The sequence below is a fragment of the Rhinolophus ferrumequinum genome, chromosome 23, assembly GCF_004115265.2.
Source record: "Rhinolophus ferrumequinum isolate MPI-CBG mRhiFer1 chromosome 23, mRhiFer1_v1.p, whole genome shotgun sequence".
NCBI classification, from domain to species: Eukaryota; Metazoa; Chordata; class Mammalia; order Chiroptera; family Rhinolophidae; genus Rhinolophus; species Rhinolophus ferrumequinum.
The window spans coordinates 31,533,876-31,551,709 of NC_046306.1; the positions used below are offsets into that span (position 1 = coordinate 31,533,876).

Below are 17,834 nucleotides of genomic sequence, written 5' to 3' on the forward strand. Positions count from 1 at the left end.
ATGATTTATCTTTATTTGGGTTTCCCCAGAGGCAGACCCTAATAAAATCATCCAGGGCAAGTAGTCTATTGGGACGTGACCCTAGGAAATTCTAGTAGCAGGGTAGGAAAGTAAGACAGGGAGGTATAGGAAGGCGGTAGGTATGCATTATCAAGATATTTACCAGTGTGGATAACTGGAGCTTAATCCTACCAGAGAGCAATGGAACTCAGTGTATGCTTCAGCGTGGTCCTGCTGAAAGGGTGAGGGAGTTGCGATATTTATCTACCACTTCCTTCAGTCATTGGTTGAGAGCTGATGTTGAAGGCAGTAGTTCCCTAACACTTTTCCTCCAGAGAAAACGTCCACAAGCAAAAGTTGCAGGTGTTTTCCGTAGGCAATCTTGGTCCTAACATACGCATCAGTGTTTTCAGACTGGAACTTAGGCACCCTGTGTCTTAGTCAGTTCGGGCTGCTAGAATAAAATACCACAAACTAGGTGGCTTATAAATCTCAGAAATTTAGTTCTCACAGTTATGGAGGCTGGAAGTCCTAGATCAGGGTGCCAGCATGCTCAGGTACTGGTGAGTGCCCTCTTCCTGGAGCCAGAACTATCTTCAGTCCCTTTCATAAAGACACTAAAGACATCATGAGGGATCCAACTTTATGACCTGATTATACCCAAAGGCCCCACCTCCAAATACCATTATATCAAGATAAGGATTTCAACATATAAGTTTTTTTGTTGTTGGGGGATCATGAGCATTCAGTCTAACGCACTGTGCTTCCGATCCACTAATGAAGCACAAGTCACCCTGGGACACTGAGGAAAAAATCCTTGGCTAGCTGTTGTTGACCTCTTCCTGTTTCTTTTCATGTTGCTGTGGTCTGCTCCAATGCAGAGCAAACATCAGAAGACAAACTGTACAGATCAAGATGTGAATGGAAGCATGAAGAAGAGGTTTAGTTATAATAGAACTCCACCTAGGCTGGTTTCCTTTTAGTCCAAGGATTTTCCAACACAGCTGTGAGGGAGATTAATAAATATGATAATGGCTCAAATCCAAAGGAGCCAGAGTAGTGACTCTGGATCACTTAAGTGATTCTGGATCACCCTGGGTTTTCAGTGGAGAATATATGTTAGTGAACTGAGCTCATGTTCTATTTTCATGAGAAAACCAAGATGGCCTTACTTAAAATCTGCAAACAAAATATCCTCCCACCATATACACACATCCCTTTCCCTGCCCTCAATGACATGTAGCATTTCCACAGAGTAGTTAAGAAATGTAAATTTAATCAGAGGTTTAACTTAGTAATTTATTTTTTCTCTCCATCGACAGCACCACTCTATGCCAGTTGGGTTATGATCCAGTGGGAGAAAGACCAATTAAAGGGAAACCACAGTAGAGAAAGCATTTAAGAACAACATGCTTTCTTCTTTCCTAAATTTTAATTTTTAAAATTTGCTTTGGGTTTTGTTCACTTAACAAAGAGAAGAAAAGAAATAAAGAAAACCAAACAACAGTTTGTTTTTCCATGCTTTTGTGGAATCCTGGAATTGGAAGAAATCTTGAAAGGCCATTTTGATAGTCTTGATTTTCCATCAATATTTTTTGAGTTGAGTTAAAGCTGTATTGCGTATGAGGAACAGACAGAAGACATACAGAGAAACTCAAATTCCCTCAATAACCTGGTATTTATCCATCCATCCATCCATCCATCCATCCATCCATCCATCCATCGTGTTACTATTAGGAAATTGTTTTATGTCAAGTGCTGGCAGTGCCAATCGTTCTTTTCAGGAAATGAAGAGAAGAAAAAAATCTCTGTATTACAAACATTAGTAAGAGTTAGATTATATCATTTTTCTCTGATCAGGGTTCCTTTCTGGGTGACTCAGACTAGCTTTTTTCCCTGGATAATTTCTATTTCCACTTTTTAATCTAGTTTTACTATATGTAAGATCATAGATTTGAAAATAAAATTTTGACTTGGATGAACAATTTGGGCACTCATTATGAATGATCTGAAAAACAAAAGATCACTTACAAATGGGAACACATGTTCATAGATAAGAGAATATGATAAGGAAGCCAATTTTCCTTTATTAATCTATAAATTTTATGTAATCCAAATAATAAAGTTTTTTTTAAAAAGGCAAAGGCAGAATGATTGTAAAGTTTATGTAGAAATATAATCAAGAACGACTGGGTCAAAGAAGAAATTAGAGGAGAGATCAAAAGATACATAGAAGCAAATGACAATGAAAATACATCCTACCAAAATTTTTGGGATGCAGTGAAAGCAGTTTTAAGAGGGAAATTTATATCATTACAGGCCTATCTCAAGAAACAAGAAAAATCCCAAATAAATAACCTCATGTTACACCTTAAAGAACTAGAAAAAGAAGAACAAGAGAAACCAAAGGTCAGCAGAAGAAAGGAAATAACAAAAATCAGAGCAGAACTTAATGAAATAGAGAACAAAAAGACAATAGGAAAAATTAATGTGACAAAGAGCTGGTTCTTTGAAAAGATTAACAAAATTGACAAATGCTTGGCTAGACTCACTAAGATAAAAAGAGAGAAGACACTAATTAACAAAATCAGAAATGAAAAAGGGGAAGTTATCACGGACACCACAGAAATACAAAGGATCATCCAAGAATACTATGAAGGACTATATGCCACCAAATTCAATAAACTAGAAGAAATGGACAAGTTCTTAGAAACATATAGCCTTCCAAGGCTGAACCATGAAGAACTGAAAAATCTAAACAGACCGATCACCAGTAACGAAATTGAATCAGTCATCCAAAACCTTCCGAACAGCAAAAGTCCGGGACCAGATGGCTTCGCTAGTGAATTCTACCAAACCTTCAAAAAGGATCTAATACCAATCCTGCTCAAACTCTTCCAAAAAATTGAAGAAGAGACAGCACTTCCTAACTCATTTTATGAGGCCAACATTACTCTGATATCAAAACCTGGTAAGGACAACACAAAAAAAGAAAACTACAGACCAATATCTCTGATGAATACAGACACAAAAATCCTAAACAAAATTCTAGCAAATCGAATACAGCAATGCATTAAAAAGATTATTCATCACGACCAAGTGGGGTTCATCCCAGGGGCACAAGGATGGTTCAACATACGCAAATCCATCAATGTGATACATCACATAAACAAAGGACAAAAGTCATATGATTATATCAATTGATGCAGAAAAAGCATTTGACAAGATACAACATCCATTTATGATTAAAACTCTTAATAAAATAGGTATAGAAGGAAAATACCTTAACATAATAAAGGCCATATATGACAAACCCTCAGCTAATCTCATAATTAATGGTGAAAAACTGAAGCCCTTTGCTCTATGTTCAGGAACACGACAGGGCTGTCCCCTATCACCTCTGCTTTTCAACATAGTGTTGCAAGTCCTCTCCAGAGCAGTCAGGCAAGAGAAAGAAATAAAAGGCATCCAAATTGGGAATGAAAGGGTTAAATTGTCACTCTTTGTAGATGACATGATGCTATATATAGAAAGCCTAAAGACTCCACCAAAAAGCTATTAGAAACAATCAACGAATACAGTAAAGTTGCTGGCTACAAAATCAACGTACAAAAGTCCATTGCATTCCTATATATTAACAATGAAATCTCAGAAAAAGAAATACAAAAAATAATTGCTTTTGCAATTGCAGCAAAAAGAATAAAATACCTAGGAATAAACTTAACCAAGGATGTGAAGGACCTATATGCTGAAAACTATAAGACATTTTTGAAAGAAATTGAAGAAGACACAAAGAAATGGAAAGACATTCCGTGCTCATGGATTGGAAGAATCAACATAGTCAAAATGGCCATATTACCCAAAGCAATGTACAGATTTTGTGGGGATTTAATGAAATCCCCACCAAAATCCCAATAGCATTTTTTAAAGAAATAGAACAAAAAATCATAAGATTTGTTTGGAACCACAAAAGACCCTGAATAACCAAAGCAATCTTAAGAAAAAAGAACAATACTGGAGGTATCACACTCGCTGACTTCAGCTTGTACTAGAGGGCTACAATAACCAAACAACATGGTATTGGCAGAAAAACAGACACATAGACCAATGAAATAGAATTGAGAACCCAGAAATAAAACCACATAAATATGGACAGATAATTTTTGACAAAGAAGCAAAAAACATACAATGGAGGAAAGACAGCCTCTTCAATAAATGGTGCTGGCAGAATTGGATAGCCATGTGCAAAAGAATGAAACTGGACTGTTATCTGTCACCATGTACCAAAATTAATTCAAAATGGATCAAAGACTTAATGGATAAGACCTGACACAATACACTGCATAGAAGAAAACATAGGTACTAAACTTATGGACCTTGGGTTCAAAAAGCATTTAATGAATTTGACTCCAAAGGCAACGGAAGTAAAAGCTAAAATAAACGAATGGGACCATATGAAGCTTAAAATCTTCTGCACAGCAAAAGAAACCATCGACAAAATAAAGAGGCAACCAACTGAATGGGTGAATATATCAGACTGCCTCCGCTAAGGGGCTAATATCCAAAATATACAAGGAACTCATGAAACTCAACAACAAAAAAACAAACAACCCAATTGAAAAATGGGCAGAGGACCTGAAGAGACATTTCTCCAAAGAGGACATACAAATGGCAAATAGACATATGAAAAAATGCTCAACATCACTAATCATCAAAGAAATGGAAATAAAAACCACAATGAGATATCACCTCACCCCAGTCAGAATGGCTATCATCAACAAGACAAACAGTAACAAGCGTTGGAGAGGCTGTGGAGGAAAAGGAACCCTCATACACTGTTGGTGGGAATGCAGACTGGTGCAGCCGCTATGGAAGGCGGTGTGGAGGTTCCTCAAAAAATTACAAATAGAATTATCATATGACCCAGCAATCCCTCTCCTGGGTATCTACCCAAAAAATCTAAAAACATCTACACATAAAGACACGTGTGCTCCAATGTTCATTGCAGCTTTGTTTACGGTGGCCAAGACATGGAAACAACCAAAATGTCCTTCGATAGATGAATGGATAAAGAAGTTGTGGTATAAATACACAATGAAATATTATTCAGCAGTAAGAAAAGATGATATAGGAACATTTGTGACAACATGGATGGATCTTGAGAGTATAATGCTAAGCAAAATAAGTCAAACAGAAAAAGCAGAGAACCATATGATTTCACTGATATATGATATATAAACCAAAAACAACAAAAGAACAAGACAAACAAATGAGAAACAAGAACTCATAGACACAGACAATAGCTTAGTGGTTACCAGAGAGTAAGGGGGGTGGGAGGTGGGAGATGAGGGTAAGGGGGATCAAATATATGGTGATGGAAGGAGAACTGACTCTGGGTGGTGAACACACAATGGGATTTATAGATGATGTAATACAGAATTGTACACCTGAAATCTATGTAATTTTACTAACAATTGTCAGCCCAATAAATTTAAAAAAAAACAAAAAAATAAAATGTCTTCCTTTCAATATTTCCTTTATTTTTGGGGAAAGAAAGAAGTCACCTGAGGGCCAGATCAGGTGAATAGGGAGGGTATTTCAATACAGTTATTTGTTTACTGGCTAAAAACTCCCTCACAGACAGCGCCGTGTGAGCTGTACATTGTCGTGATGCAAGAGCCATGAATTGTTGGTGAAAAGTTCAAGTCATCTAACTTTTTCATGCAGCCTTTTCAGCACTTCCAAATAGTAAACTTGGTTAACTGTTTGTCCAGTTGGTACAAATTCATAATGAATAATCCCTCTGATATCAAAAAAAGGTTAGCAACATCATTGCAACAAGTTTGCAAATGTAATTGTCAGACCTTGTATAGTTTGTAAAGCTGACTATATTTACTTTTATTCCTTCTATAGAAAAAAAATTGCTGATCCCTGCCCTCCAACTTGGAAATATCTATAAAAATTTTAAGTCCCTTTTGACATAGTGACTAGATGAGTAGGAATTTATTGTGCAGACAAACCTGTGTAAATGTGAAATAAAATATGTCCAGAATATCCATTACAGTGTTGGTTGGCTAAAGATTAGCCATTGACTAAATATTTATCAATAAAGGACTGGCTATATAATTAAAATACATTCACACAATGAAATACTATGCAATCAAAAAGAATATATATGCTCAAATGGAATAGCTTCTGAAATATATTAAGAGTAAGAAGCAATATAGAACGGTTGATAAAAAGATGGATACTGCCATTTGTGTAAAAATGGGGGAAATAATGTATATACATATATACACATTTGTATATGTCTACACACATTTTGTCACATATATAAAAATTATCTCTAAAGATTACACAAGAAACATTGGTTGTCAAAGCAGAGAGTAACTGGGTTATTACGGCCCAAGGCTGGGAGGTCAATTTTCATGAGCTTTCTTACTTAATTTTAATAATTTTAGAATTTTTCACCATGTTTTACCGTGATTGTGTTACGTATTCAAAAAATGTCTTATAAAATTTTCTTCCCTTACCTCATCTAGTTATTCTCCATCTCATTACTGGTAATATTTCTTCATGCCACATATCTCCAGCTCAAATTCTTTTTCCTCTGTTTACTTCTCTAGTGTCTTTCCTGGACTATAGGCATTTTGGGATTAGTGACTGTGTCTGTGTTGCTGGCTGTCCCAGTGCTAGTACCTGGAGCCATTTAGGATGAAGCAACCAGCACCACAAATTTGCGTAGTGAGGCACTGTTGGGATAAATGACATGTAATATGGGGGTCCCTAAAAGATGAACCCTCGTTGAGCACATGCATGGTTCTTAGACGATGGGAGTCATAATTCCATAATCTTTGAGCCCTCCAATAAATCTGATCTTCTACCACTACCATGATCACAATTGAAGACCAAGGATGCATTGGGACAAAATCAGCAATCAGCAAAGTAAATAAACCAAAGACCTTTCTGTTTCATGTGCGTACTCCTGGTGTTACATACTCAAATGTGCAGCATCGTTTATAATAGCAAAAAATCAGAAATAATACAAGAATCCATCAACAGGTGCATGGTGGGGAAAACATTGGAATAGCACACAGATATGAGGAAGAAAAACGATAATTATAAATTAACTTGAAAAGATGATCAAGAGATATTAAATGAAGAAAACAGATTGCAAAATAACGTGTGATATGATTGTATTTTTGAAAAAGCTATGCATATGCATGAAAAAAATTAAAAGCAATGGTGGACATATTCTATGTTGTTGGCAGTGGTTCTTTCTGGAGGCCTGTGAGAAAAGCGTATTTCACCTTTTCTGTTGCATATTTATGTAATATTTGAATGTTCATAAATTTCTTGTGCAACGAGAAAGAATAAGTGAATCTACATTTTTATATAGCTCTCTGTGTTACTATCTGAGTTCCCGTCATGGGAATCTTATCATTGGGAATACATGTAACTTACCGACAGAGCTCATGAAGGGGTAAATGACAGGAAACTAAGATCTGGAATCTGGAAAGGAAGTTCTGACTCTTGGAAACTAGAAGAGTATATTCATTTGATGTTGGTTCCCCAAGAGAAGCTGTAGAGTTCTGGACATGGGGGTGGGAGGGAAGAGGATGGTTGTCAGAATATGGAGGCCCTGGTGTTAAATTTCAATCATGTGAATTATAATAATGTTGAAGCAATAATCCAAGGACTAAAGTGGCTCCAGTATAGGGTTGAGGAGCCATATTCATATACCACCCCCTATAAACACCTGCTGTCTTTGTTATTATGTCCTGCTCTTGTTTTCTTCATTTTTCCCAATGCAGCTGAGACAACAAGACAGGGTGGTCCAGCACTGGGAGTGGAGACACCTGGATTCTAGTCCTTCCTCTCCTCTGGACTTGCCCTGGAACTTTGGGTTGTCCACAACCTTTCTCACTTCCTCAGTTTCCCATCCCCAGCAAGGGACTGCTCCTGGTTGACCAGGTTTTCATGGTCTCAGATGAGGACGTAGATATCATGAAATTTGGATTTTTCTTAGACAAATGGTTTCTATAAATGTGTGTGTGTGTGTGTGTGTGTGTGTGTGTGTGTGTATGTCTGTCTGTCTGTCTATTTAATCTCAAGTTCTTTGTTTTCTGGCATCCTATCCAGAACTTTCTAATTTATTCTCCCTTTGTATTTTTATTCTGATGGTCATCATGCTGAGAATGTATAAACCATCTGGTTCGAATCCAACAGTTTCCAAATGAAACCCCAAGAAGACTGAATGACATGGTCTTCTCAAACTTTAAGGTACCTAGGAATTACATAGGGATCTTGTTAAAATGCAAATATTGCTTTAATAGGTGAGGGATGGGCCTGAGATTCTGCATTGCTACAAACATCCCAGGAGACTCCAATGTTCGTTTCACAGCCCTCACTTGGGGACTAGGGGTGTAGGATAGAGAGCTTCTCAGAAGCAAAGCCTGAATGAACTTGGCCCAATTTCCCTCATTTATTATCTAGTACTCTCTGTTACAGAGGGCACTAGAGGGCCTGATTATTAATTCAGTTATTTCAAGACCTAAAACTATTACCTACATAAGAAGGTTTTGTGTCAGAATCACTTGGGGGAATTTTTAAAATTTGGGATGTCTAGGCCTCTCTCCATGAGTTTCCTTTTGGTTAATACAGGTTGATGTCTGGGAATTAGTATTTTAATAAGACTCCCTGATTATTTCAGCTTGTTCAGCTCATGATCAACTTTTGGAAACCACTGTCTAAGTCATTTAGGAATATTAAACTGTAACTGTCATTATCTAAGTTTTAAACTTTATTTTAAATAGTTATTTTGTTAGTGCTTATTGATTCCCTGTGTATTTCTTATCTCTTCCTTAATCACTGAAAAGATCAACGTACTGAAGAAAACTCATGTCCATTTACGACTACCAACCCTTAATACAAAAATACACACATCCACGCATGCACACCTCAAAGATATCCTGAGCCAGGAGGTAAACTGTTAGGGAAGATATTCTTTAGATTTCAAAGACTCTTAGAAAACCTTTTCCAGAAATGCATTTATTACCACCTCATTTCCTTGGTATATTTGGATTAACAAGACCTAAATATCATCTTAAAGTGAAGAAACATAGGCTTTTTCCAAAAACTTACATCCCAAAGATTTTTGAATGTTTATTCATGTTAACGTCTGGCAGATTTTCTCCTTTTTGTCTTTTTTTTTTTTCTTTTTTTTTTTGACTCTTGTAACAAACACACAACTGTGGGATTTTCTCTCTCACCATCAGTGTTCCCTTTGCAATCTGATCGGGGAAATCATTCAAAAGCAGCCATGTGCTGGAGGAGCCATATTAGCCTACGGAGGTCGCCATCAGTCTGGGGAGAGATGCCTATGTTTTGGTTTTTCTCTCAATCCTTTATGGCTTCATACTATTGTTTCCCCCATAGTACCACAATATGGATTGACTAATCTATGTTTTCACAAGCACAGTTCAGAGGCATGCCTTTCCCAAGGTTCTCAGAAAGAGCTGTACTTTGTTCTAGCACCTGACCTCCAGTAAAGATAGACTCATATTTTATCAGCAATTAATTGCAATCACTGCTGCTTTATGACCTGACAAAGACCTTCCTCTCTATGGTTCAGTCATTATTTCCTGCTCTTTGGTGGGGCTCAGTGATCACCTTCCCTTCCCACTGTTCACAGAGGTGCTAGCCCAGATGAATTTTCCGGGCTGCAACTGGGTGAGGCAGTTGCTGAATCATGTGAGTTAAGTTTTGACATTTAATAAGACATGAGTTATCTTTGAACAATGTATTCCTGCCTCTAGCCTACTGCGGGCAACTAAGAACATGCTTTGCCTGCATAATGACATCTCAGTAATGGAAAGAAAGGATGATTATTCAGAAGCATTGGCATCTAGGGGAAAATTTGGAAAGTGTCAGGCCTTGGCCTGTTGTCACTTTTATTCTACCTCATCGAGGGCCCATAATATGCCAGATGATGGGTGGATGATGACCTGGAAAATATAAGATGGGGCAGCAGGGTGATAGGTGATGGTCTCATTCTCTTTAGCTAACAATGGACTATCCTTTATGTCTGTCATATGAAATGATTTGGTGGTACTCAAAGTACAAATAAAAATGTTCAAAATCGGATGAAATAAGTTTGCATGGTTAAGTCACCTCCAACAACTCTTTTAAGAACATGGAACTGTCAACACGCTTGAGAAACTAATTTATTGTTCTGGCAAGAAATAGAAGCAATGGTCCTAAATTCCCAGTATTCTCAGAGTCTCCTGGAGCATTGTATATACTGTTCTCCACAATTCTTATTTATTTCATGCATATTCACCTTGTCTCCCAAGTAGACTCTGTATTTCCCAAAGGCAAAGAGCAGGCCTTTGTGTTTTGGTTATTTTCCCTATTGTTTACACACAGCATGGAACTGTTCCCAGCCCATAATAGAAACTGAATAAATCCTTGCTGTTGTTAATAATAGCTACATTTAGGGGCCTTGACTATGAGCCAGTTATTAATCTGGGTGCTTTACATAATAGACCATTTTATTCTCACCACAAACCCTGAAATGGGGGCTAGTAGGTGATGGGGAGATATTCTGTCTCTTTTGAGACTGTAGGAGGGATGTGAAAACTTGCATAATTGCAAGGGCCAAAGAAAGAATTTGAACTCCAGTTTTGGGGGGCCCTTTTCACTATACAATTTTATGGATTACTCCAATGTTAATAAGCGTTGTTTTGGGTCTAGAATGTTTCTTATTAAAGTAAAGCAGACCCTGACCGTCTGGGTCTAGCCTCAGACCTTTCTCGACTCAGTAGCTAGATGATGTTATATTGAGAAACATGTAAGTGGAGTCCTGCTGTGAGCAAAGAGTAGGTATATTCTGTGATGTTCTTGAATTTTTTTTGTGTGGGTTTGATCATGCCTTCTGGATTTTGGATTTAGTGTGAGCCCATGTATTCATTTTTGGATTAGCCAGGGTAAAACCCAATAGCTGACCAAAACCCTGCTGTGCTCACCTTTCTCAAAAACAGCCCAGCTATAAGTTGAGAGAAAGAAGTGTTGCAAGAGGGGCCCAGGAGATGAGGCTCAGCTTACCCTGTGAGTTTAACCTAGTTGTGGGAATCAGTCACTGCTTGACTGTATTTCATTTTAGTGTAAAGGAAGATAAAATAACCACATAATAGAGCCATCGGCCGGAAAATTCCTGTAATTTACTGATTGTGCTAGAACTGCCTGAGGCCTAATATTCCTTTTCAGTATAGCACTCTTGGTAGGTTCCACTAACCAATTGGAGTTGGCATATGGAATAAAAACTATCTGTAATCCCTGACTTAGAGGTTTCTCTCTCTCTCTGATGTGTCTTTCTTTCCTATTTGCAAAACAAAACACCAGGGAAAGGTGTGCTTTTATTTTTGGTTGAGGCCACTGGGCTTTCCCTGGGGATGATAGCTGTTGGGCTGGTCTCTTACCAAACTGAGCTGGTAACCCAGGAGCAGAAAGCTTCCTGTCTGGTTACTTCTTCTTTCAACCAGTAAGTAATACAGTGGGTAAGGAGAGGGGAGAGAGATTTAGCTTTCTCCTGCTGTTATTTAGAATGAGAATGCAAAGACTTTTGGTGGGATTAGATGGTACTTTGTCTTACGTGGGTAAACTGAAAATTCTATATACCATCTTAAAACCCAGAGGTACCAATCCTGAATTTTTGTGTAAGTGAAACAAAGGGACCTCAAATGTCTTCACAAGTAGGATAGATATGTGAGGAAGACATACTGTTAAGGGAAAACATACAACTCACATGATCTGTAATATTCTAGGATATTTGTGACAGAATGATTGCGTAAACGTGTCCAGTTTTTTTTTTTTTATCACTTTCTATATCCTTGTGATTGACATTGTGCTCTTACAGCTCATCCCATGAAGAGGTGGACTCTGCTTCCCCTCCCCTTGACTCTGGGTCGGGTTTGTGACTTGCTTTGGCTAATAGAATGAAATTGAAGGCATGGTGTGCCCATTCTGAGCCTGGACCTCAGTAGATCTTAGGTGCTTCTGCTTGCTCTCTTCTGCCACTGCCATGTGAAAAAACCTAAAATATCCTTTTATAGGATGTGGAGCAGAAATGAACTGTCCCAGCTTAGGGCATCCTAGATCAGCCAGCTCCCAGGCAATCCGCCAGCTACCCAAAGGAACATGAGTGAACTCATCTGAAATCAGTTAATCCTGGCATGAATCTGCAAAACCACCCAGCTGACCTCAAGGCTCATCAGCGATAAGTAACGGTTATGTTTTGAACTACTACATTTTGGGTTGGTTTGTTATGTAGTAAATGCTAACTGATACATATTCTGCTTCTAAAGATTATTTTGATGGATGATTTACATAGCATGCATAGAGCTACTAGCAATGGGTTTGACATCTAGTAAATATTGGTTCCTATCTTCCTGTCCCTTCCCTAAAGAGAGGTACTGCCAGATAGGAGTTTGCAGGTTCCAGCATAGAATAGCGAGTTGGAAGTCACATCGCGTTGATGTACATGAGTGATCATATTTCATAGCAGTCTGTAGGGTCAGGGAGCAGTTTCTTTGTAGTCTAGACAGACACTGACATTTCTTTCTTTCCTTGATGTCATCTGCTTCCTGGGAGAGAAGAGGAAAGAGACCTCAAACATTTTAAAATATACCCCTGAATTACCGGCAAGTAAATGATACCTTTTCTGGTTTATATATTCTTTTCTTTAGACAAAAAACTGTCAAAGTATGGAAAACACTGTTAGAAAAATTAAGAGCCATGAGTCTTATAACCTTATGCAAGTCACCAGCTTTTTCTGGGCCTCAGTTTCCTCATCTCCAAATTGGGAAAGTTGGACTCTCCAACATGACTCCCAGCTCCAACCATTCATAACTCTTTTGGCAGTAACGTAGTAAAGTTAAGAACTTGAAATCCACAGCCAGATTACTTCCTCTGATATCTGGCCTTGATGCTTTCTAGTTTGGGCATATTAGTTATTCTCTCTGTGCCTCAGTTTCCTTATATGAAAATGAGACTGAGTCATGGCATGGTTCTGAGGATTACATGATATAATCCATGTAAACTGCTTAGAACATTGCCTGGCACACAGAAAGTGCTTAACAAATGTTAGCTATTATTTCATTTGGCATAGAGTCATGTCTTATGCAACTGCACTTTCATGGGATTTAAATGATGAAAGTTCAAATGGTGAACATCATCAACCCAGTAGATAAAACTGCCACATATTTTTGAAATTCATACACAAGCAAAAGAGTATTAATTGTCCTCAAGTTCTTAGATCCATCCTTCAAAAGGTTTTCTTCTCACCTAGCTGGGCATGGTAGCTTATATAAATGAAATTGACCACGTTAACTCTGAACTTATGTTTCTATTTTGCTGTTACTCTTTGGTAGAATTTAATGCAGAATTTAGTTTAATGCAGAATTAAGAGTACGGGGTGCTAATTCTGGCTCGGTCATTTACTAGCTTGGTTAGTTCTTTAATTACTCTCTCCCGCCATTTTCTCACATATAATACGTGGGTAATAATAGTGCCCACCTCATAGGATTATTGTGTGAACGTGATATATTTAGAAAAGTACCTGGCACACGGTAGGCTCTTAGTAAACACTATGGATTAGTATATCCTGCGCCACTGGGATTGTTATGAAGCAAGCTTTAGGTTTCCAAACATTGTCCAAAAGAATATATTTTGAGACAAATTAGGATGTGAAGTATAGAGATGCTGCTGCTGACCCACCCAGATTCCCTTTGCCAGGCTGCTGTTCCCATATTCCTCCTGCTATGAGCTTTGGCTGTAAATAGCTTACGGCTGCCTCTTTCTCTGGAGAATTGCCCTAGGCCAAATGGGAGTTGCCGAGCCTGGAATTGCCTGGGAAGTTAAGCAACTCTTCTGCTCCTGGGAGTGGCCCACAGCCAAGGACTGACTGACTCAGGAGCACAAAAGGACCCTTTGCCTCAAAAAGGGAAGGGGGCAACTCCATGGTGCAACCCAAGCTCCAGCGTTCCCTGCGGGATCAGACTGAGACTGGACTCCAGCTGAGACCACACCCTAGCTCTGCTTCCCTTTCTCAGTCCTGCTTTCCTCACTTACTTTCTCCTTTCTCATTAAATTGCTTCCATGTGAATCTCCATGTACGGCTCTGCTTCTAGGCCCCGGACTTAAGATAGGAAGGAAAGAGGAACTGAACCATAGCAACTGCAGAGCATTTGAGACATTACAGTTGGACTTTCAGCAGGGCAAACATCACAGGTTGGTGTAGTTCTAATTTTGTTCAAGTCTTTGTTTGGGAGAAGAGGCTAGAGGGGCTGAATAAAAGTTGGGATAATGGTAATGGCATATGTGAACTAGCAATAATGGGCTATGTGTTACTGAGGTCTGTACGCAGATTTTGATGACTCATATGAACCTACACATATATTTTGATAAACTATGTTACTATTACAATTATTAATACCAACTGTACCTAGAGTCTTCCAGGACCCAAAGGACCTCCATCTTAAATTTTGTGCTGACTTCTTTTATCTATGTGGAAATCCACTTTTGTGTTTTGACAGTGGCCTTCCTTCCATACTTACCAAGGAAGATTGTTCAAAGGACTTTGGGGATAAATTAGGGTGGTAAGTACAAAGTTGCCTGCGTATGCCATACTGCTGGGCTGGAGCATAAGACAGGTTTGCCATGATAGGATCACTGTAATTTGTCCCAGAAAGAGATAAGAGTTAAAATTACCTGCAGATTTAGGCTTGAGCTTATAAGAACTGAAGAACCAGTTACCTACTTGAATTCCAAATTCCATTCCATCCTGATGTTTCAATGGAGGAGTGAGATGCAGTATCTTCCCAGAATTATCTTCCTCTCAGAGAAGTGCATAAGGGAGCATCACTTGTTTTTCTTTCATTCATTCTTTCTCGCTATCTCTGTCACTCTGTCTCTCTTTTCTTTTACTCCAATTTATATGTGACATCTTATAAAAATGTCTCTGTAAACTCAACTTAAAAAACTAACATTTCTTAAAATCAGTTATTATTTCCCTCTTTGAAAGGATCTCATGAAATGTGTCCTTTGCGTCTCAAAGGCATGCAAGACTATCTACAGGATAGAACCTGGTGCTGAAGGTGATGTTACATAACTTGTAGTACTAGTTTTGTATTGGAAGGGGGCACAGATGATTTAGAGTAGTATATAAGTAGTACATTAACTTTAAAGATAAACATGAGAATTCAAAGAAAGAGGTTGCAATGATGGCTGACTGCAATGTGTTCACCCCTCAGACTTCTGGTAGTACAGTGTTCTCCTATGCTAAAAGGACAACTTTGGTGGAAGTGTCTGAGAAACACTTCTAGGTACGACTTCTACCAGTTCAGAAGATAATGTAAACAAGCCCTCAAAATAACTGTGCAATGGTGGGGGGGCGGGAGGGAGAATAAAAGGGAAAACTTCTAGTGCCATTTTCATCCTGACTAGAAATGTCAATAATATTCCAAATTTAGATGACTAACTCATGGTTTAGCTGAAAATATTGTTCTTCACCTTCTCTGGAGTGAAGAATTCACCTCAGAAGAATTCAAAACAGTTTTGTTTGGGTATATGTCGTGGGGGGGACAGGCCTGGTTGACCCTGCTGGTGGTAGATAAGATATATGGTCACTCAAAGTTTGCTTCTCAGAAGCGATTAAGTGGATGCCCAATAAATGAATAGTGGCCCCATAACTCTTTGGCTGGGAAATAAGAGAGTTTATAACTTACGAATGAATTGGCGCTGTTCAGTCCTGGGGACTTTGCGGGTCTGAGAAAAGCCTTCCTTCTCAAGGATTCTTAATCACTATTATGAGTGTGTTGCTACTACCTCTTTGGATATGACGGCATGTGACCTGAGTTAGACTCAGGAATCATTCCAGGTCATTGAGGGAGGCCATATTTCCTCATGTAAGAAAGCAATGGTATTTTTGTCCAGCAGGTGTGAGAGCTCCTTGAGGCTGAGCAATGAATGCTCTGGATAGACCTGTGCTCCCTCAGAAAAGACAAGCAGAGAAGCCCCACTTTGGGTCAAGGTTGCTGTTTTTATTCTGGGCAGGGTGACTTTGATTCTGACATCTTACCTTTCTAGGAAAAAGCTGTACAGCAAACTTGAGGAGATGAAAATTGGACCATATCCATAGCCTTTTCATAAGGTGGCAAAACACAATACATGGAACAGAGCTCAAGAAATGTACAAAGAAAGACCATCGCATATAAAATCTAGAAAAGAGTGTGAGGATATTAGTTCCAAAGAGAGACCTTGAGAAACAAACATGAAATAAAGGAAAGATTAGGAAACCAAATCCTATTACTTGACCAGAAAAATCTTTGTTTCCTCTGTTTATGGTTCTGCTCTTTGACATTCTGTGTTTAAGTTTCTTAAAGCTACCTCTGTTTTCTTTAGGGAATCTTGGGTGAACAGAGTCTAATCTCACAGGACCTGAGGCAGGATGGAGTGAAGTGCACACTAAGACTTTTCATGATGATTTTACTTCAAGCTGTGGGGGTAGATTCCATTCTTCCATTCCTTTCTGCCCTTTCCCATGAAGCATATAAATGAGAGGGTGGCTCAGCCAGAGATGCCCAATAAATGTTTGCTGGTGAATATAATGGAGGGAACATTGATGACAACAAGGTATTCATTTCTCCTATCCAACCCCCCTACTGCCTCTAAAAGGTGGCCCCAATGTGGTCCTGATCCTGTGCCTGTGGAGGATTTCATGGCATTTTCTGAACCTGGAGGCCCTGGCCACACTCCATCTTGCGCCATGCTGCCTACTTGAGTTCCCTGTGCAGTTGCTACCTTCCAGAGCTCCTTGTTCCCCAGAAAAGGTATCATTTTTTTTTTCCTCCTAGTGAGCATACAGACAGAGAGAGAATTAAGGAGACAAGTAGAAACCACCCAGCAAGAGGACCTGAATAGGGTGCAGGAGAGGGTGGGGGAAAGGAGGAAAGAAAAAATTTGTCCAAACAATATTGTGTCAGTTCTATAACTTTCCACTAATCCATATGTGGATTTGTATTAGCACTCATGTCTTATAATCCAAGATGAGAGCCAGACAAGACTGCTTGGATTTAATAAATCCAGGAGAGAGGTTTGTTTATTAAGATCTCTCATTGTTTGAAAATTCAACATCTGTCAAAGACGTGAAAGTCTTTGCCCCCCACATTTTGGACAGGTGCTTCTGGTCTTAAGCCCTGGTGAGTGGATTTAAAAGAAACATTCAATGGGAAAACACAAGGTCATCTCTATCTAACCGTTGCCACTGCCTTTCCTTCCAAGCAGGCCTCCTCTTCTCTCACTTGGACTGCTGTGGATCTTCCAAATGGGTCTCCTTGACTCCCATCATTTCCACTCACGTTGATGGAGAAACTGACCTAAAATGGTGGCCCGAGAGGAGAGAGAAGTCCCCAGCCTAAGCCCCAGCCCACTTCCGCCTAAGCCCCTCCAAGCCACACCCCGAGCCAATCGCCAGACGACACCTACCCCTTCCCCAACTCAAAGAAGTCCCCAACCCATGAAAACCTGCTCAAAACCTTGCTAGGGGCTCAGTATTTTGGGAAAGATCCTGCTGAGCCCGCCGGTGTAATAAAGCTGAACTTCCTAACTCTCTGAGTGCCTCTTGGGTTCTTTCTGGTCCTGGCATCTGTAACAACGTTAGTTTTCCACATGGCAAGTTGTCTTTCTAAATCCCAGATCTTAAAAATTTATTGAAACTCCCCAAAATTCCTAGTAGGAATCTTCAAATTCTGAATTCTTTGTTTTTTCCAACCTAT

General features: G+C 39.0%; 1 long non-coding RNA gene across 2 annotated transcripts; it reads left to right on the top strand.

Moving 5' to 3' along the window:
• Positions 1-14,143: 14,143 nt before the first annotated feature.
• Positions 14,144-17,537, top strand: LOC117016162 (uncharacterized). Of its 2 annotated transcripts, none has more exons than XR_004421838.1 (5): positions 14,144-14,289; positions 14,595-14,657; positions 16,462-16,563; positions 16,735-16,889; positions 17,341-17,537. It is a non-coding gene; the product is annotated as an uncharacterized LOC117016162 (long non-coding RNA). The 2 variants fall into 2 exon arrangements; XR_004421839.1 differs by having other exon boundaries at positions 17,344-17,537.
• Positions 17,538-17,834: the final 297 nt, after the last annotated feature.